The sequence below is a fragment of the Anomaloglossus baeobatrachus genome, chromosome 2 (assembly GCF_048569485.1).
Source record: "Anomaloglossus baeobatrachus isolate aAnoBae1 chromosome 2, aAnoBae1.hap1, whole genome shotgun sequence".
Classification (NCBI taxonomy): Eukaryota; Metazoa; Chordata; class Amphibia; order Anura; family Aromobatidae; genus Anomaloglossus; species Anomaloglossus baeobatrachus.
The window spans coordinates 325,791,849-325,814,365 of record NC_134354.1 but is presented as its reverse complement, the minus strand read 5'-3'; the positions used below and the strand labels follow the sequence as shown (position 1 = coordinate 325,814,365).

The window sequence follows — 22,517 nt, the reverse complement described above, 5'->3', positions numbered from 1 at the left end:
AAGTCTCAGTGTGTAAAGGAGCCTTAAGTCAGGAAAGCACTGCAGGGGGCATAAGCAGTTGAGTGGATAAAATGAAAAGCTGGTTAGTAAGTGCTGCAAGGTCCTGGTGCGCAGGTGACTCCGGCTGCAAGAGCCTTTTCGACACTCCCTATACTTTCCTGTACCATCGGATCCTCAGTTCCTGTCATTTCCTGCCAGAGTGACCTGCGCAACAGCACCTGGCAGCACATACTAACCAGCATTTCATTTTATCTACTCGGCTGCTCATGCCCCCTGCAGTGGATCCTGGCTAAAGCTCCCGTCACATTTAACGACTTACCAGCGATGCCGAAAACGATGCGACCTGATAAGGATTGCTGGTAAGTCACTGTGAGGTCGCTGGTGAGATGTCACACAGTCAGACCTTACCAACGATGCAGTAACTATGAGCGACCTGTATAACGATGAGCGACCTGTATAGGAGTTAATTATAAGGTGTCAAACACAGCGATGTGTCCTGCCCAGCAGGACATCACCTTTGAAAAAAATGATCCGGACCCTTCGGCAACGACTAGCGATGTCACAGCAGAAGCCTGATCGCTGGTAGGTGTCACACATAACGAGATCGCTGGCGAGATAGTGTGTCACAGAAACAAAGCAAAGATCTTGTTAGCGATCTCGTTGTGTGTGACGGGACCTTATGGGCGGCGTCACACGGGACGATATATCGGGCGATCGTATGAGCGATCGCACCCGCCCCCGTCGTTTGTGCGTCACGGGCAATTTGTTGCCCGTGGCGCACAAAGTTGTTTACCCCCATCACACGTACTTACCTCCCGAGCGACCTCGCTGTGGGCGGCAAACATCCTCTTCCTGAAGTGGGAGGGACGTTCGGCGTCACAGCGACGTCACAAAGCGGCGGGGCGGAGATGAGCAGGACGTAACATCCCGCCCACCTCCTTCCTTCCGTATTGCCGGCGGGACGCAGGTAAGCTGTGTTCGTCGTTCCCGGGGTGTCACACGGAGCGATGTGTGCTGCCACGGGAACGACAAACAACCGGCGCGCAGAAGGAGGAACGACTTTATGAAAATGAACGACGTGTCAACGAGCAACGATAAGGTGAGTATTTTTGCTCGTTCACAGTCGTTCGTAGCTGTCACACGCTACGATATCTCTAACGCTGCCGGATGTGCGTCACGGAATCCGTGGCCCCGACGACATATCGCCCGATATATCGTAGCGTGTGACGCCGCCCTAAGGCTCCACACACCACAGCAGCGGCACTTTCTTAACTGTACCCACTAATATTGGTGACCCTCTACTACTTGGACAGGTAAAGAGCCATACTAACTAAACCCTTACTCACATTGCCTCTAATCTCAACCAGGTACAGCAGTCCAGCATTGCTTTACATTTGGGCTATGTTCACACAGGGTGTTTTTGCAGCATTTTTGGCTTGCTTTTATGTAAATGCATGCTAAAACAAAGGCTGCTTTTTACAGTCCCAGCAAAGTCTGATATTTCTGAATTCTCATGCACACACACAAACACCTGCACATTTTTTTCCTGACTGTTTTGTCAAATACCTGCGTTTTTGCAACGTTTTTAAAAGAATGAGCATATCAATTCTTTGCAGCATTTTTGCAACAATATTGCACATGAACAACCAAATTTATAGAAAAAAAACGCCACAAAGAATGTGACAAAAAACGCAGATTACTCCCAGGAGACATCCTGCCACATGATTAGGTTTAGGTCAGGAAATAAACGCTGCAAAAACGCCCTGTATGAAAATAGCCATGGTCTGTTTCCACCCACAGCCGTTCTAGGCTCCAGACATTACTCTGTCCCTACTGCCAATCTACCAGTTCTCCATCTAAATGCTTCTCAAGCCTCATAACCCTGCACAAGATTGACGTCAGTACCATTTCCATTTTTCTTTTCAGAAGACTCCACTTTTGGTAGTTACAAATTCTCACCACTCCCCCCTACAGGTTCCAGTAGAATTTGGTTCCTCCTCATCCCGTTGGTCTATTTCCTACACTTATAAGTTCACCTCATCCAGGTCATTAGTTTTTTTTTCCTTGAGTCCCTTTCCAACCCCTGGTAGAGCAGTAGTACCTTTATTTCTTTACATATAGGGTATTGCCACTTTCAGCAGAAATTGTATGACAAATTTTGTTGCCAGTTTTATCCATTTGCCGGTGTGAAAATGTGAAATCTAAGAATAAAACAACGTTTTTGTGATAAAAATGTAATTTATTTTTTCTTCACCGCGAGAAATTGCATAACAAATTGTATAGTTTGTTTTCTTCCATTACCCCATTTGAAAATTAAAAACTGGGGTAAAGCAACATTTTGGTGGAAAAATTAGTAATTTGCATTTACTCAGCCCAATGTTTTACAACTCTGTGCGTCATCTGAGGGTCAAAAATGCTCACTAATTTGCTCACTGAATTCCTCAAGAGGAGTTGTTACCAAAATTGGGTCACTGGTCGGGGTTTTTTGTGTTCTGCCATGTCCAGAGCTCTTCAAATGTGACATGGCATCAGCAAACTGTTCCAGCCCAAATGGCGCTCCTTCCCTTCTGAGCCAGGCCGTGCATGCAAACAGTAGTTTTCCACCATATGTGGGGTATCTATATACTCTGCATGCACAGTGCCGACCTCACCAGCGCCATACCCGTACCCGTCCATAATCTCGCGTTTGCGCATTTAGCTCACCGGTGCGAGGGTAGCTATGTTTTCTGCTCTGCCCGCGATATGGCATAGCGAACTGTGCCTGCGCGAGCCGACCTAACTGCACAGGCACAAGATTTGAAAATACGATGAGGATGACGGAGGGCGTCATCCCGTTAATCAAGGAATGAGGACGGCGATCAGTAGTAGGAGGGGGATAAAGGAGCCGAAAATGAGCACGCCCATCTGGCTAACCAAGGTAATTCGCATACCTAACGGGCAAGTTTTATAAAGTTATTTTTGGGGTCTGGAATGGGAGTCAGGGCCAAGGTGCTCCTTCATAGAATGCAGCCCAGGAGCTGGAGAAGGTGATTCTTTTAGTTTAATAGGTAAAAATCTGGTGACAGGTTCCCTTTAAGGCCCTGAGATGCCTTTGGATTTTCTCACTAATGACAGGTTGAGTATATGGTTATTTTTTGTATTTCAGTATTTGTAAGGCAGAGGAGTGGAGGAAAAGTATAATGGAAACACAGGCACCATTTCTGCATTATTTCTTTTTTTTACCCACTCCTGTAATACGGATGTTAAAAAAAACCTCACCAAATACTTAAAGGGAACCAAACATCAGCATTTTCCTATATAAGGTCAAGCCAGTGCAGTACTGGCACTATCGGGCCCATTGTGTACATACCATTAGGGGGCAGCTCGGGTGTTTAAGCTGTGAAATTCAACTTTATAAAGTTTGAAAATTCATGCACTTTTTGATTGACGTGTGCACCTCTGCTGATAATGTCCGGGCGGATTATGCACGTGGATCCCCGCACCCTGTTCCTCCCTCCCTCTGGCCGTATGTAAATTTCTAATCTTCAGTTACACGGTGTCGGATTTAGCGCCTGCGCATAGCGCTCATCTCCGGCGCCGTGTTTCTGAAGCCCACAGTATTATGGTGCATGAGAGGGCGGCGCATGCGCCCTCGCTTCTTCAGATCTGTTGTGACCGCGGGAGCGAGCGTGATCACAACAGGACTGGAGCATAGCTGATCTTACCGATTAGCTGCAGCAGACGATATCGTAGCAGACGTCTGCTGCAGCTAATCAGGGTAAGATCAGCTGTGCTCCAGCCCTGTTGTGACCGTGCGTGCTCCCGCGGTCACAACAGATCTGAAGAAGCGAGGGCGCATGCGCCGCCCTCTCATGCACCATAATACTGTGGGCTTCAGAAACATGGCGCCGGAGATGAGCGCTATGCGCAGGCACTAACTCCGACGCCGTGTAACTGAAGATTAGAAATGTACATACGGCCAGAGGGAGGGAGGAAGGAACAGGCGGCGGGGGGCGGGGATACACGTGCATAACCCGCCCTGACATAATCAGAGAGGTGCACACGTCAATCAAAAAGTGCATGAATTTGCAAACTTTATAAAGTTGAATTTCCCAGCCTTAACACCCGAGCTGCCCACTAATGGTATTTACACAATGGGCCCGATAGTGCCAGTACTGCACTGGCTGCACCTTATATAGGAAAATGCTGATGTTTGGTTCCCTTTAACCCCTTAACGACCCATGACGTACTAGATACGTCATAGATCGTGTGCCGGTAAGCCCCGCCCCCTGCCGCCGGCAGGCGGCGAGACGCGCACATATCAGCTATCAACAGCTGATATGTGTGCCTGCTAGCTGCGGGTGGAATCGCTTCCACCCGCGGCCATTAACCCCTTACATTTCGCTGCCAAAGTCTTGGCAGCGATATGTATATGGGCGCCGCCATGACAGTGACTTACCCCGCCCCCACCGGAAGTCACGTGACATGATCACGTGACTTTCGGCGGTTGCCATGGTAGCACAGGGTCATGTGATGACGCCTGTAGCTAACATGAGTCACTTCCTCTCAATGCCGGAATACAGCCGGCATTGAAAGTGAAGCAGCAAATCTGCAGTTCTCAGCTCTGTAGCTGAGATCTGCAGATAGTGCAGAGCGATCGGATTGCTGATCGCAATAGCCCCCTAGGGGGTCTAGCAAAATAAAAAAAAAAAGTAAAAAACAAAAAGTTTTAAAAAATTAAAAAAAAATAAAAAACCTAAAAGTTCAAATCACCCCCCTTTCACCCCATTGAAAATTAAAGGGTTAAAAAAATAAAAAATACACACATATTTGGTATTGCCACGTTCAGAAATGCCCGATCAAAATATAAAATCAATGAATCTGATCAGTAAACGGTGTAGCGGCAAAAAAATTCCAAACGACAAAATTACGTTTTTTGGTCGCCGCAAATTTTGCGCAAAATGCAATAACAGGCGATCAAAACGTAGCATCTGCGCAAAAATGGTACCGTTAAGAACGTCAGGTCGAGACGCAAAAAATAAGCCATCACTGAGCCTCAGATCCTGAAAAATGAGAACGCTACGGGTTTTGGAAAATGGCGCAAAACGTGCGCCACGTTTTTTGGACAAGCTTGTGAATTTTTTTTAACCCCTTAGATACAAGTAAACCTATACATGTTTGGTGTCTACAAACTCGCACCGACCTGAGGCATCATACCCACACATCAGTTTTACCATATAGTGAACACGGTGAATAAAATATCCCAAAAACTATTGTACAATCCCACTTTTTTTGCAATTTTACCGCACTTGGAATTTTTTTGCCGTTTTCCAGTACACTATATGGTAAAACTTATGGTTTCATTTAAAAGTACAACTCGTCCCGCAAAAAACAAGCCCTCATATGGCAAGATTGATGGAAAAATAAAAAAGTTACGCCTCTCGGAAGAAGGGGAGCAAAAAACAAAAATGCAAAAACGGAAAGTGCCTGGGGGCTGAAGGGGTTAAGTGTGAACATGGCCTAGTGTAATGTATTTCTCCTGTCCACAGGAGATCCAAACCTTAGCCAGTGGATTGAAGCGGCGTACTAAAAGGTATCTACTTGTGACAAGTTGTCACCTGTCTGCAGAGTAGGTGATGACTGCTAGATTGGAAACCTTTCTTAGTATTGACCGCTGCCCCATTTACCCTCTATATGGCCATAGCGTGCAGCACTCAGCCCCTAGTCAGTGAATGGAGCAGTGGTTGGGTGGCCAACCTGCCACTAAATAATAAAAATGACCGTCTCTACCACTCTAGGTGGGTTGCATTAGTCGGACGTCCAACTGGCATGAGATCGCCGTTTTTCCCTGACAGCCCCTATTCCATCATCCCCTATCACTCAGTTGCGTACAAGCTTTGCTCCAATGATGGGTACAGTGCGCGCATTGCTCTACGCCTTTTCCCTGTGGGCATACGGCAGCCCGGTGTCATTTCCAGTGCGGTTCCCTGCACCCTCTGCAGCTCTTGCCCCTCCCCCTCATGTGCTGTGAAGCCACGGTTTCAGTTCTATGCGGAGACGGCGGATGTGACGTGCCGGGAAGTGCGCGCTGTACCGTGGGTGAGCTCAGCTCGGAAATGTGCTGGGATTTCGCTGTTGTGTGCCATATAGAACAGCCATTGGAAAGCGGAAACCGGGATTATGTCGTTGTATGTATTCCTACATTCTGAGTAGAAGGAGCTTGGAGTCAAGGTTTTCCATTTCTATTGGAGGAGCTCCCTCTAGTGGTGATCCATAGGTAAGGACACTAAATGCACCGCAGAGCACGCTTTGCTGTGACGTCATCCTGGCCACTGTACGTTGTACAGGTTCTGGGTAGTCACAGAGGAGAGCGCGCAGCTTGCTGATCTTTTCCATATGGCTTTGGTGGCATTGTACAACCACAATTCTGTATTATGTGACAAGATCGTAAACACATGTGAAGGGGGCTGCAATAACTAGTCCCCAGAAAAGGGGTTTGCTAGGTTATGCCATCAGTCTAATTGTCAGGCCCCAACCTCTGGGATTCCCCTAGATCCTGAAAATATTGCGGGACATACTAAAAAGAATGATGAAAAGGAATAAATAAAAAGAATGAGGGTAATAACTTATCAGGTGTATATTATGTAGATGTATAAAAGGTTTCTTAGGCAAGTTAGACATGGAATAAACATAAAATATCTGTAGATAATAGGAGAATGAACGCATATGGGATATAACCAGGTGTATATTATGTTACCTGAGCATTACAGGTGTGGAATGATTATGAAATATCTGTAGATAATAGGAGAATGAATGCATATGCCATATAACCAGGTGTATATTATGTTACCTGAGCATTATAGGTGTGGAATGATTATGAAATATATGTAGAAAATAGCAGAATGAATGCATATGGCATATAACCAGGTGTATATTATGTTACCTGAGCATTATAGGTGTGGAATGATTATGAAATATCTGTAGAAAATAGCAGAATGAATGCATATGGCATATAACCAGGTGTATATTACGTTACCTGAGCATTATAGGTGTGGAATGATTATGAAATATATGTAGAAAATAGCAGAATGAATGCATATGGCATATAACCAGGTGTATATTACGTTACCTGAGCATTATAGGTGTGGAATGATTATGAAATATCTGTAGATAATAGGAGAATGAACGCATATGGCATATAACCAGGTGTATATTATGTTACCTGAGCATTGTAGGTGTGGAATGATCATGAAATATATGTAGATAATAGGAGAATGAACGCATATGGCATATAACCAGGTGTATATTATGTTACCTGAGCATTAGAGGTGTGGAATGATTATGAAATATATGTAGATAATAGGAGAATGAACGCATATGGCATATAACCAGGTGTATATTACGTTACCTGAGCATTATAGGTGTGGAATGATTATGAAATATATGTAGAAAATAGCAGAATGAATGCATATGGCATATAACCAGGTGTATATTATGTTACCTGAGCATTATAGGTGTGGAATGATCATAAAATATCTGTAGATAATAGGAGAATGAACGCATATGGCATATAACCAGGTGTATATTATGTTACCTGAGCATTGTAGGTGTGGAATGATCATGAAATATATGTAGATAATAGGAGAATGAACGCATATGGCATATAACCAGGTGTATATTATGTTACCTGAGCATTAGAGGTGTGGAATGATTATGAAATATATGTAGATAATAGGAGAATGAACGCATATGGCATATAACCAGGTGTATATTACGTTACCTGAGCATTATAGGTGTGGAATGATTATGAAATATATGTAGAAAATAGCAGAATGAATGCATATGGCATATAACCAGGTGTATATTATGTTACCTGAGCATTATAGGTGTGGAATGATTATGAAATATCTGTAGATAATAGGAGAATTAATGCATATGGCATATAACCAGGTGTATATTATGTTACCTGAGCATTATAGGTGTGGAATGATTATGAAATATATGTAGAAAATAGCAGAATGAATGCATATGGCATATAACCAGGTGTATATTACGTTACCTGAGCATTATAGGTGTGGAATGATTATGAAATATATGTAGAAAATAGCAGAATGAATGCATATGGCATATAACCAGGTGTATATTATGTTACCTGAGCATTATAGGTGTGGAATGATCATAAAATATCTGTAGATAATAGGAGAATGAACGCATATGGCATATAACCAGGTGTATATTATGTTACCTGAGCATTGTAGGTGTGGAATGATCATGAAATATATGTAGATAATAGGAGAATGAACGCATATGGCATATAACCAGGTGTATATTATGTTACCTGAGCATTAGAGGTGTGGAATGATTATGAAATATCTGTAGATAATAGGAGAATTAATGCATATGGCATATAACCAGGTGTATATTACGTTACCTGAGCATTATAGGTGTGGAATGATTATGAAATATATGTAGAAAATAGCAGAATGAATGCATATGGCATATAACCAGGTGTATATTATGTTACCTGAGCATTATAGGTGTGGAATGATTATGAAATATCTGTAGATAATAGGAGAATGAATGCATATGGCATATAACCAGGTGTATATTATGTTACCTGAGCATTATAGGTGTGGAATGATCATAAAATATCTGTAGATAATAGGAGAATTAATGCATATGGCATATAACCAGGTGTATATTACGTTACCTGAGCATTATAGGTGTGGAATGATTATGAAATATATGTAGAAAATAGCAGAATTAATGCATATGGCATATAACCAGGTGTATATTATGTTACCTGAGCATTATAGGTGTGGAATGATCATAAAATATCTGTAGATAATAGGAGAATGAATGCATATGGCATATAACCAGGTGTATATTATGTTACCTGAGCATTATATGTGTGGAATGATTATGAAATATCTGTAGATAATAGGAGAATGAACACGTATGGCATATAACCAGGTGTATATTATGTTACCTGAGCATTATAGGTGTGGAATGATTATGAAATATCTGTAGATAATAGGAGAATGAATGCATATGGCATATAACCAGGTGTGTATTACGTTACCTGAGCATTATAGGTGTGGAATGATCATGAAATATCTGTAGATAATAGGAGAATGAACGCATATGGCATATAACCAGGTGTATATTATGTTACCTGAGCATTATAGGTGTGGAATGATCATGAAATATCTGTAGATAATAGGAGAATGAATGCATAGGGCATATAACCAGGTGTATATTATGTTACCTGAGCATTATAGGTGTGGAATGATCATGAAATATCTGTAGATAATAGGAGAATGAACGCATATGGCATATAACCAGGTGTATATTATGTTACCTGAGCATTATAGGTGTGGAATGATCATGAAATATCTGTAGATAATAGGAGAATGAACGCATATGGCATATAACCAGGTGTATATTATGTTACCTGAGCATTAGAGGTGTGGAATGATTATGAAATATCTGTAGATAATAGGAGAATTAATGCATATGGCATATAACCAGGTGTATATTACGTTACCTGAGCATTATAGGTGTGGAATGATCATAAAATATCTGTAGATAATAGGAGAATTAATGCATATGGCATATAACCAGGTGTATATTACGTTACCTGAGCATTATAGGTGTGGAATGATTATGAAATATATGTAGAAAATAGCAGAATTAATGCATATGGCATATAACCAGGTGTATATTATGTTACCTGAGCATTATAGGTGTGGAATGATTATGAAATATCTGTAGATAATAGGAGAATGAACACGTATGGCATATAACCAGGTGTATATTATGTTACCTGAGCATTATAGGTGTGGAATGATTATGAAATATCTGTAGATAATAGGAGAATGAATGCATATGGCATATAACCAGGTGTGTATTACGTTACCTGAGCATTAGAGGTGTGGAATGATCATGAAATATCTGTAGATAATAGGAGAATGAATGCATATGGCATATAACCAGGTGTATATTATGTTACCTGAGCATTATAGGTGTGGAATGATCATGAAATATCTGTAGATAATAGGAGAATGAACGCATATGGCATATAACCAGGTGTATATTATGTTACCTGAGCATTATAGGTGTGGAATGATTATGAAATATATGTAGAAAATAGCAGAATGAATGCATATGGCATATAACCAGGTGTATATTATGTTACCTGAGCATTATAGGTGTGGAATGATCATAAAATATCTGTAGATAATAGGAGAATTAATGCATATGGCATATAACCAGGTGTATATTACGTTACCTGAGCATTATAGGTGTGGAATGATTATGAAATATATGTAGAAAATAGCAGAATTAATGCATATGGCATATAACCAGGTGTATATTATGTTACCTGAGCATTATAGGTGTGGAATGATCATAAAATATCTGTAGATAATAGGAGAATGAATGCTTATGGCATATAACCAGGTGTATATTATGTTACCTGAGCATTATAGGTGTGTAATGATCATAAAATATCTGTAGATAATAGGAGAATTAATGCATATGGCATATAACCAGGTGTATATTACGTTACCTGAGCATTATAGGTGTGGAATGATTATGAAATATATGTAGAAAATAGCAGAATGAATGCATATGGCATATAACCAGGTGTATATTATGTTACCTGAGCATTATAGGTGTGGAATGATCATAAAATATCTGTAGATAATAGGAGAATGAATGCTTATGGCATATAACCAGGTGTATATTATGTTACCTGAGCATTATAGGTGTGTAATGATCATAAAATATCTGTAGATAATAGGAGAATTAATGCATATGGCATATAACCAGGTGTATATTACGTTACCTGAGCATTATAGGTGTGGAATGATTATGAAATATATGTAGAAAATAGCAGAATGAATGCATATGGCATATAACCAGGTGTATATTATGTTACCTGAGCATTATAGGTGTGGAATGATCATAAAATATCTGTAGATAATAGGAGAATGAATGCTTATGGCATATAACCAGGTGTATATTATGTTACCTGAGCATTATAGGTGTGGAATGATTATGAAATATCTGTAGATAATAGGAGAATGAATGCATATGGCATATAACCAGGTGTATATTATGTTACCTGAGCATTATAGGTGTGGAATGATTATGAAATATCTGTAGATAATAGGAGAATTAATGCATATGGCATATAACCAGGTGTATATTACGTTACCTGAGCATTATAGGTGTGGAATGATTATGAAATATATGTAGAAAATAGCAGAATGAATGCATATGGCATATAACCAGGTGTATATTATGTTACCTGAGCATTATAGGTGTGGAATGATCATAAAATATCTGTAGATAATAGGAGAATTAATGCATATGGCATATAACCAGGTGTATATTACGTTACCTGAGCATTATAGGTGTGGAATGATTATGAAATATATGTAGAAAATAGCAGAATTAATGCATATGGCATATAACCAGGTGTATATTATGTTACCTGAGCATTATAGGTGTGGAATGATCATAAAATATCTGTAGATAATAGGAGAATGAATGCATATGGCATATAACCAGGTGTATATTATGTTACCTGAGCATTATATGTGTGGAATGATTATGAAATATCTGTAGATAATAGGAGAATGAACACGTATGGCATATAACCAGGTGTATATTATGTTACCTGAGCATTATAGGTGTGGAATGATTATGAAATATCTGTAGATAATAGGAGAATGAATGCATATGGCATATAACCAGGTGTGTATTACGTTACCTGAGCATTAGAGGTGTGGAATGATCATGAAATATATGTAGATAATAGGAGAATGAACGCATATGCCATATAACCAGGTGTATATTATGTTACCTGAGCATTATAGGTGTGGAATGATCATGAAATATCTGTAGATAATAGGAGAATGAACGCATATGGCATATAACCAGGTGTATATTACGTTACCTGAGCATTATAGGTGTGGAATGATTATGAAATATATGTAGAAAATAGCAGAATTAATGCATATGGCATATAACCAGGTGTATATTATGTTACCTGAGCATTATAGGTGTGGAATGATCATAAAATATCTGTAGATAATAGGAGAATGAACGCATATGGCATATAACCAGGTGTATATTATGTTACCTGAGCATTGTAGGTGTGGAATGATCATGAAATATATGTAGATAATAGGAGAATGAACGCATATGGCATATAACCAGGTGTATATTATGTTACCTGAGCATTAGAGGTGTGGAATGATTATGAAATATCTGTAGATAATAGGAGAATTAATGCATATGGCATATAACCAGGTGTATATTACGTTACCTGAGCATTATAGGTGTGGAATGATTATGAAATATATGTAGAAAATAGCAGAATGAATGCATATGGCATATAACCAGGTGTATATTATGTTACCTGAGCATTATAGGTGTGGAATGATTATGAAATATCTGTAGATAATAGGAGAATGAATGCATATGGCATATAACCAGGTGTATATTATGTTACCTGAGCATTATAGGTGTGGAATGATTATGAAATATATGTAGAAAATAGCAGAATGAATGCATATGGCATATAACCAGGTGTATATTACGTTACCTGAGCATTATAGGTGTGGAATGATTATGAAATATATGTAGAAAATAGCAGAATGAATGCATATGGCATATAACCAGGTGTATATTATGTTACCTGAGCATTATAGGTGTGGAATGATCATAAAATATCTGTAGATAATAGGAGAATGAACGCATATGGCATATAACCAGGTGTATATTATGTTACCTGAGCATTGTAGGTGTGGAATGATCATGAAATATATGTAGATAATAGGAGAATGAACGCATATGGCATATAACCAGGTGTATATTATGTTACCTGAGCATTAGAGGTGTGGAATGATTATGAAATATCTGTAGATAATAGGAGAATTAATGCATATGGCATATAACCAGGTGTATATTACGTTACCTGAGCATTATAGGTGTGGAATGATTATGAAATATATGTAGAAAATAGCAGAATGAATGCATATGGCATATAACCAGGTGTATATTATGTTACCTGAGCATTATAGGTGTGGAATGATTATGAAATATCTGTAGATAATAGGAGAATGAATGCATATGGCATATAACCAGGTGTATATTATGTTACCTGAGCATTATAGGTGTGGAATGATCATAAAATATCTGTAGATAATAGGAGAATTAATGCATATGGCATATAACCAGGTGTATATTACGTTACCTGAGCATTATAGGTGTGGAATGATTATGAAATATATGTAGAAAATAGCAGAATTAATGCATATGGCATATAACCAGGTGTATATTATGTTACCTGAGCATTATAGGTGTGGAATGATCATAAAATATCTGTAGATAATAGGAGAATGAATGCATATGGCATATAACCAGGTGTATATTATGTTACCTGAGCATTATATGTGTGGAATGATTATGAAATATCTGTAGATAATAGGAGAATGAACACGTATGGCATATAACCAGGTGTATATTATGTTACCTGAGCATTATAGGTGTGGAATGATTATGAAATATCTGTAGATAATAGGAGAATGAATGCATATGGCATATAACCAGGTGTGTATTACGTTACCTGAGCATTATAGGTGTGGAATGATCATGAAATATCTGTAGATAATAGGAGAATGAATGCATATGGCATATAACCAGGTGTATATTATGTTACCTGAGCATTATAGGTGTGGAATGATCATGAAATATCTGTAGATAATAGGAGAATGAATGCATAGGGCATATAACCAGGTGTATATTATGTTACCTGAGCATTATAGGTGTGGAATGATCATGAAATATCTGTAGATAATAGGAGAATGAACGCATATGGCATATAACCAGGTGTATATTATGTTACCTGAGCATTATAGGTGTGGAATGATCATGAAATATCTGTAGATAATAGGAGAATGAACGCATATGGCATATAACCAGGTGTATATTATGTTACCTGAGCATTAGAGGTGTGGAATGATTATGAAATATCTGTAGATAATAGGAGAATTAATGCATATGGCATATAACCAGGTGTATATTACGTTACCTGAGCATTATAGGTGTGGAATGATCATAAAATATCTGTAGATAATAGGAGAATTAATGCATATGGCATATAACCAGGTGTATATTACGTTACCTGAGCATTATAGGTGTGGAATGATTATGAAATATATGTAGAAAATAGCAGAATTAATGCATATGGCATATAACCAGGTGTATATTATGTTACCTGAGCATTATAGGTGTGGAATGATCATAAAATATCTGTAGATAATAGGAGAATGAATGCATATGGCATATAACGAGGTGTATATTATGTTACCTGAGCATTATATGTGTGGAATGATTATGAAATATCTGTAGATAATAGGAGAATGAACACGTATGGCATATAACCAGGTGTATATTATGTTACCTGAGCATTATAGGTGTGGAATGATTATGAAATATCTGTAGATAATAGGAGAATGAATGCATATGGCATATAACCAGGTGTGTATTACGTTACCTGAGCATTAGAGGTGTGGAATGATCATGAAATATCTGTAGATAATAGGAGAATGAATGCATATGGCATATAACCAGGTGTATATTATGTTACCTGAGCATTATAGGTGTGGAATGATCATGAAATATCTGTAGATAATAGGAGAATGAACGCATATGGCATATAACCAGGTGTATATTATGTTACCTGAGCATTATAGGTGTGGAATGATTATGAAATATATGTAGAAAATAGCAGAATGAATGCATATGGCATATAACCAGGTGTATATTATGTTACCTGAGCATTATAGGTGTGGAATGATCATAAAATATCTGTAGATAATAGGAGAATTAATGCATATGGCATATAACCAGGTGTATATTACGTTACCTGAGCATTATAGGTGTGGAATGATTATGAAATATATGTAGAAAATAGCAGAATTAATGCATATGGCATATAACCAGGTGTATATTATGTTACCTGAGCATTATAGGTGTGGAATGATCATAAAATATCTGTAGATAATAGGAGAATGAATGCTTATGGCATATAACCAGGTGTATATTATGTTACCTGAGCATTATAGGTGTGTAATGATCATAAAATATCTGTAGATAATAGGAGAATTAATGCATATGGCATATAACCAGGTGTATATTACGTTACCTGAGCATTATAGGTGTGGAATGATTATGAAATATATGTAGAAAATAGCAGAATGAATGCATATGGCATATAACCAGGTGTATATTATGTTACCTGAGCATTATAGGTGTGGAATGATCATAAAATATCTGTAGATAATAGGAGAATGAATGCTTATGGCATATAACCAGGTGTATATTATGTTACCTGAGCATTATAGGTGTGTAATGATCATAAAATATCTGTAGATAATAGGAGAATTAATGCATATGGCATATAACCAGGTGTATATTACGTTACCTGAGCATTATAGGTGTGGAATGATTATGAAATATATGTAGAAAATAGCAGAATGAATGCATATGGCATATAACCAGGTGTATATTATGTTACCTGAGCATTATAGGTGTGGAATGATCATAAAATATCTGTAGATAATAGGAGAATGAATGCTTATGGCATATAACCAGGTGTATATTATGTTACCTGAGCATTATAGGTGTGGAATGATTATGAAATATCTGTAGATAATAGGAGAATGAATGCATATGGCATATAACCAGGTGTATATTATGTTACCTGAGCATTATAGGTGTGGAATGATTATGAAATATCTGTAGATAATAGGAGAATTAATGCATATGGCATATAACCAGGTGTATATTACGTTACCTGAGCATTATAGGTGTGGAATGATTATGAAATATATGTAGAAAATAGCAGAATGAATGCATATGGCATATAACCAGGTGTATATTATGTTACCTGAGCATTATAGGTGTGGAATGATCATAAAATATCTGTAGATAATAGGAGAATTAATGCATATGGCATATAACCAGGTGTATATTACGTTACCTGAGCATTATAGGTGTGGAATGATTATGAAATATATGTAGAAAATAGCAGAATTAATGCATATGGCATATAACCAGGTGTATATTATGTTACCTGAGCATTATAGGTGTGGAATGATCATAAAATATCTGTAGATAATAGGAGAATGAATGCATATGGCATATAACCAGGTGTATATTATGTTACCTGAGCATTATATGTGTGGAATGATTATGAAATATCTGTAGATAATAGGAGAATGAACACGTATGGCATATAACCAGGTGTATATTATGTTACCTGAGCATTATAGGTGTGGAATGATTATGAAATATCTGTAGATAATAGGAGAATGAATGCATATGGCATATAACCAGGTGTGTATTACGTTACCTGAGCATTAGAGGTGTGGAATGATCATGAAATATATGTAGATAATAGGAGAATGAACGCATATGCCATATAACCAGGTGTATATTATGTTACCTGAGCATTATAGGTGTGGAATGATCATGAAATATCTGTAGATAATAGGAGAATGAACGCATATGGCATATAACCAGGTGTATATTACGTTACCTGAGCATTATAGGTGTGGAATGATTATGAAATATATGTAGAAAATAGCAGAATTAATGCATATGGCATATAACCAGGTGTATATTATGTTACCTGAGCATTATAGGTGTGGAATGATCATAAAATATCTGTAGATAATAGGAGAATGAACGCATATGGCATATAACCAGGTGTATATTATGTTACCTGAGCATTGTAGGTGTGGAATGATCATGAAATATATGTAGATAATAGGAGAATGAACGCATATGGCATATAACCAGGTGTATATTATGTTACCTGAGCATTAGAGGTGTGGAATGATTATGAAATATCTGTAGATAATAGGAGAATTAATGCATATGGCATATAACCAGGTGTATATTACGTTACCTGAGCATTATAGGTGTGGAATGATTATGAAATATATGTAGAAAATAGCAGAATGAATGCATATGGCATATAACCAGGTGTATATTATGTTACCTGAGCATTATAGGTGTGGAATGATTATGAAATATCTGTAGATAATAGGAGAATGAATGCATATGGCATATAACCAGGTGTATATTATGTTACCTGAGCATTATAGGTGTGGAATGATTATGAAATATATGTAGAAAATAGCAGAATGAATGCATATGGCATATAACCAGGTGTATATTACGTTACCTGAGCATTATAGGTGTGGAATGATTATGAAATATATGTAGAAAATAGCAGAATGAATGCATATGGCATATAACCAGGTGTATATTATGTTACCTGAGCATTATAGGTGTGGAATGATCATAAAATATCTGTAGATAATAGGAGAATGAACGCATATGGCATATAACCAGGTGTATATTATGTTACCTGAGCATTGTAGGTGTGGAATGATCATGAAATATATGTAGATAATAGGAGAATGAACGCATATGGCATATAACCAGGTGTATATTATGTTACCTGAGCATTAGAGGTGTGGAATGATTATGAAATATCTGTAGATAATAGGAGAATTAATGCATATGGCATATAACCAGGTGTATATTACGTTACCTGAGCATTATAGGTGTGGAATGATTATGAAATATATGTAGAAAATAGCAGAATGAATGCATATGGCATATAACCAGGTGTATATTATGTTACCTGAGCATTATAGGTGTGGAATGATTATGAAATATCTGTAGATAATAGGAGAATGAATGCATATGGCATATAACCAGGTGTATATTATGTTACCTGAGCATTATAGGTGTGGAATGATCATAAAATATCTGTAGATAATAGGAGAATTAATGCATATGGCATATAACCAGGTGTATATTACGTTACCTGAGCATTATAGGTGTGGAATGATTATGAAATATATGTAGAAAATAGCAGAATTAATGCATATGGCATATAACCAGGTGTATATTATGTTACCTGAGCATTATAGGTGTGGAATGATCATAAAATATCTGTAGATAATAGGAGAATGAATGCATATGGCATATAACCAGGTGTATATTATGTTACCTGAGCATTATATGTGTGGAATGATTATGAAATATCTGTAGATAATAGGAGAATGAACACGTATGGCATATAACCAGGTGTATATTATGTTACCTGAGCATTATAGGTGTGGAATGATTATGAAATATCTGTAGATAATAGGAGAATGAATGCATATGGCATATAACCAGGTGTGTATTACGTTACCTGAGCATTATAGGTGTGGAATGATCATGAAATATCTGTAGATAATAGGAGAATGAATGCATATGGCATATAACCAGGTGTATATTATGTTACCTGAGCATTATAGGTGTGGAATGATCATGAAATATCTGTAGATAATAGGAGAATGAATGCATAGGGCATATAACCAGGTGTATATTATGTTACCTGAGCATTATAGGTGTGGAATGATCATGAAATATCTGTAGATAATAGGAGAATGAACGCATATGGCATATAACCAGGTGTATATTATGTTACCTGAGCATTATAGGTGTGGAATGATCATGAAATATCTGTAGATAATAGGAGAATGAACGCATATGGCATATAACCAGGTGTATATTATGTTACCTGAGCATTAGAGGTGTGGAATGATTATGAAATATCTGTAGATAATAGGAGAATTAATGCATATGGCATATAACCAGGTGTATATTACGTTACCTGAGCATTATAGGTGTGGAATGATCATAAAATATCTGTAGATAATAGGAGAATTAATGCATATGGCATATAACCAGGTGTATATTACGTTACCTGAGCATTATAGGTGTGGAATGATTATGAAATATATGTAGAAAATAGCAGAATTAATGCATATGGCATATAACCAGGTGTATATTATGTTACCTGAGCATTATAGGTGTGGAATGATCATAAAATATCTGTAGATAATAGGAGAATGAATGCATATGGCATATAACCAGGTGTATATTATGTTACCTGAGCATTATATGTGTGGAATGATTATGAAATATCTGTAGATAATAGGAGAATGAACACGTATGGCATATAACCAGGTGTATATTATGTTACCTGAGCATTATAGGTGTGGAATGATTATGAAATATCTGTAGATAATAGGAGAATGAATGCATATGGCATATAACCAGGTGTGTATTACGTTACCTGAGCATTAGAGGTGTGGAATGATCATGAAATATCTGTAGATAATAGGAGAATGAATGCATATGGCATATAACCAGGTGTATATTATGTTACCTGAGCATTATAGGTGTGGAATGATCATGAAATATCTGTAGATAATAGGAGAATGAACGCATATGGCATATAACCAGGTGTATATTATGTTACCTGAGCATTATAGGTGTGGAATGATTATGAAATATATGTAGAAAATAGCAGAATGAATGCATATGGCATATAACCAGGTGTATATTATGTTACCTGAGCATTATAGGTGTGGAATGATCATAAAATATCTGTAGATAATAGGAGAATTAATGCATATGGCATATAACCAGGTGTATATTACGTTACCTGAGCATTATAGGTGTGGAATGATTATGAAATATATGTAGAAAATAGCAGAATTAATGCATATGGCATATAACCAGGTGTATATTATGTTACCTGAGCATTATAGGTGTGGAATGATCATAAAATATCTGTAGATAATAGGAGAATGAATGCTTATGGCATATAACCAGGTGTATATTATGTTACCTGAGCATTATAGGTGTGTAATGATCATAAAATATCTGTAGATAATAGGAGAATTAATGCATATGGCATATAACCAGGTGTATATTACGTTACCTGAGCATTATAGGTGTGGAATGATTATGAAATATATGTAGAAAATAGCAGAATGAATGCATATGGCATATAACCAGGTGTATATTATGTTACCTGAGCATTATAGGTGTGGAATGATCATAAAATATCTGTAGATAATAGGAGAATGAATGCTTATGGCATATAACCAGGTGTATATTATGTTACCTGAGCATTATAGGTGTGTAATGATCATAAAATATCTGTAGATAATAGGAGAATTAATGCATATGGCATATAACCAGGTGTATATTACGTTACCTGAGCATTATAGGTGTGGAATGATTATGAAATATATGTAGAAAATAGCAGAATGAATGCATATGGCATATAACCAGGTGTATATTATGTTACCTGAGCATTATAGGTGTGGAATGATCATAAAATATCTGTAGATAATAGGAGAATGAATGCTTATGGCATATAACCAGGTGTATATTATGTTACCTGAGCATTATAGGTGTGGAATGATTATGAAATATCTGTAGATAATAGGAGAATGAATGCATATGGCATATAACCAGGTGTATATTATGTTACCTGAGCATTATAGGTGTGGAATGATTATGAAATATCTGTAGATAATAGGAGAATTAATGCATATGGCATATAACCAGGTGTATATTACGTTACCTGAGCATTATAGGTGTGGAATGATTATGAAATATATGTAGAAAATAGCAGAATGAATGCATATGGCATATAACCAGGTGTATATTATGTTACCTGAGCATTATAGGTGTGGAATGATCATAAAATATCTGTAGATAATAGGAGAATTAATGCATATGGCATATAACCAGGTGTATATTACGTTACCTGAGCATTATAGGTGTGGAATGATTATGAAATATATGTAGAAAATAGCAGAATTAATGCATATGGCATATAACCAGGTGTATATTATGTTACCTGAGCATTATAGGTGTGGAATGATCATAAAATATCTGTAGATAATAGGAGAATGAATGCATATGGCATATAACCAGGTGTATATTATGTTACCTGAGCATTATATGTGTGGAATGATTATGAAATATCTGTAGATAATAGGAGAATGAACACGTATGGCATATAACCAGGTGTATATTATGTTACCTGAGCATTATAGGTGTGGAATGATTATGAAATATCTGTAGATAATAGGAGAATGAATGCATATGGCATATAACCAGGTGTGTATTACGTTACCTGAGCATTAGAGGTGTGGAATGATCATGAAATATATGTAGATAATAGGAGAATGAACGCATATGCCATATAACCAGGTGTATATTATGTTACCTGAGCATTATAGGTGTGGAATGATCATGAAATATCTGTAGATAATAGGAGAATGAACGCATATGGCATATAACCAGGTGTATATTATGTTACCTGAGCATTATAGGTGTGGAATGATTATGAAATATATGTAGAAAATAGCAGAATGAATGCATATGGCATATAACCAGGTGTATATTATGTTACCTGAGCATTATAGGTGTGGAATGATCATAAAATATCTGTAGATAATAGGAGAATTAATGCATATGGCATATAACCAGGTGTATATTACGTTACCTGAGCATTATAGGTGTGGAATGATTATGAAATATATGTAGAAAATAGCAGAATTAATGCATATGGCATATAACCAGGTGTATATTATGTTACCTGAGCATTATAGGTGTGGAATGATCATAAAATATCTGTAGATAATAGGAGAATGAATGCTTATGGCATATAACCAGGTGTATATTATGTTACCTGAGCATTATAGGTGTGTAATGATCATAAAATATCTGTAGATAATAGGAGAATTAATGCATATGGCATATAACCAGGTGTATATTACGTTACCTGAGCATTATAGGTGTGGAATGATTATGAAATATATGTAGAAAATAGCAGAATGAATGCATATGGCATATAACCAGGTGTATATTATGTTACCTGAGCATTATAGGTGTGGAATGATCATAAAATATCTGTAGATAATAGGAGAATGAATGCTTATGGCATATAACCAGGTGTATATTATGTTACCTGATCATTATAGGTGTGTAATGATCATAAAATATCTGTAGATAATAGGAGAATTAATGCATATGGCATATAACCAGGTGTATATTATGTTACCTGAGCATTATAGGTGTGGAATGATTATGAAATATATGTAGAAAATAGCAGAATGAATGCATATGGCATATAACCAGGTGTATATTATGTTACCTGAGCATTATAGGTGTGGAATGATCATAAAATATCTGTAGATAATAGGAGAATTAATGCATATGGCATATAACCAGGTGTATATTACGTTACCTGAGCATTATAGGTGTGGAATGATTATGAAATATATGTAGAAAATAGCAGAATTAATGCATATGGCATATAACCAGGTGTATATTATGTTACCTGAGCATTATAGGTGTGGAATGATCATAAAATATCTGTAGATAATAGGAGAATGAATGCTTATGGCATATAACCAGGTGTATATTATGTTACCTGAGCATTATAGGTGTGTAATGATCATAAAATATCTGTAGATAATAGGAGAATTAATGCATATGGCATATAACCAGGTGTATATTACGTTACCTGAGCATTATAGGTGTGGAATGATTATGAAATATATGTAGAAAATAGCAGAATGAATGCATAT

The 22,517-nt window shown here is 36.8% G+C and overlaps 1 protein-coding gene across 2 annotated transcripts in view; it reads left to right on the top strand.

Annotated features, from left to right (window-relative positions):
* The first annotated feature begins 6,029 nt into the window (after positions 1-6,029).
* The window catches only part of PIGV (phosphatidylinositol glycan anchor biosynthesis class V), a 33,613-nt gene continuing 17,125 nt past the window's right edge, over positions 6,030-22,517 (top strand). For both annotated transcript variants that reach the window (XM_075333884.1, XM_075333883.1), the window contains exon 1: positions 6,030-6,256. The gene's annotated coding sequence lies outside the window, so the exon portion shown is untranslated. The remainder of the gene's footprint in view (positions 6,257-22,517) is intronic.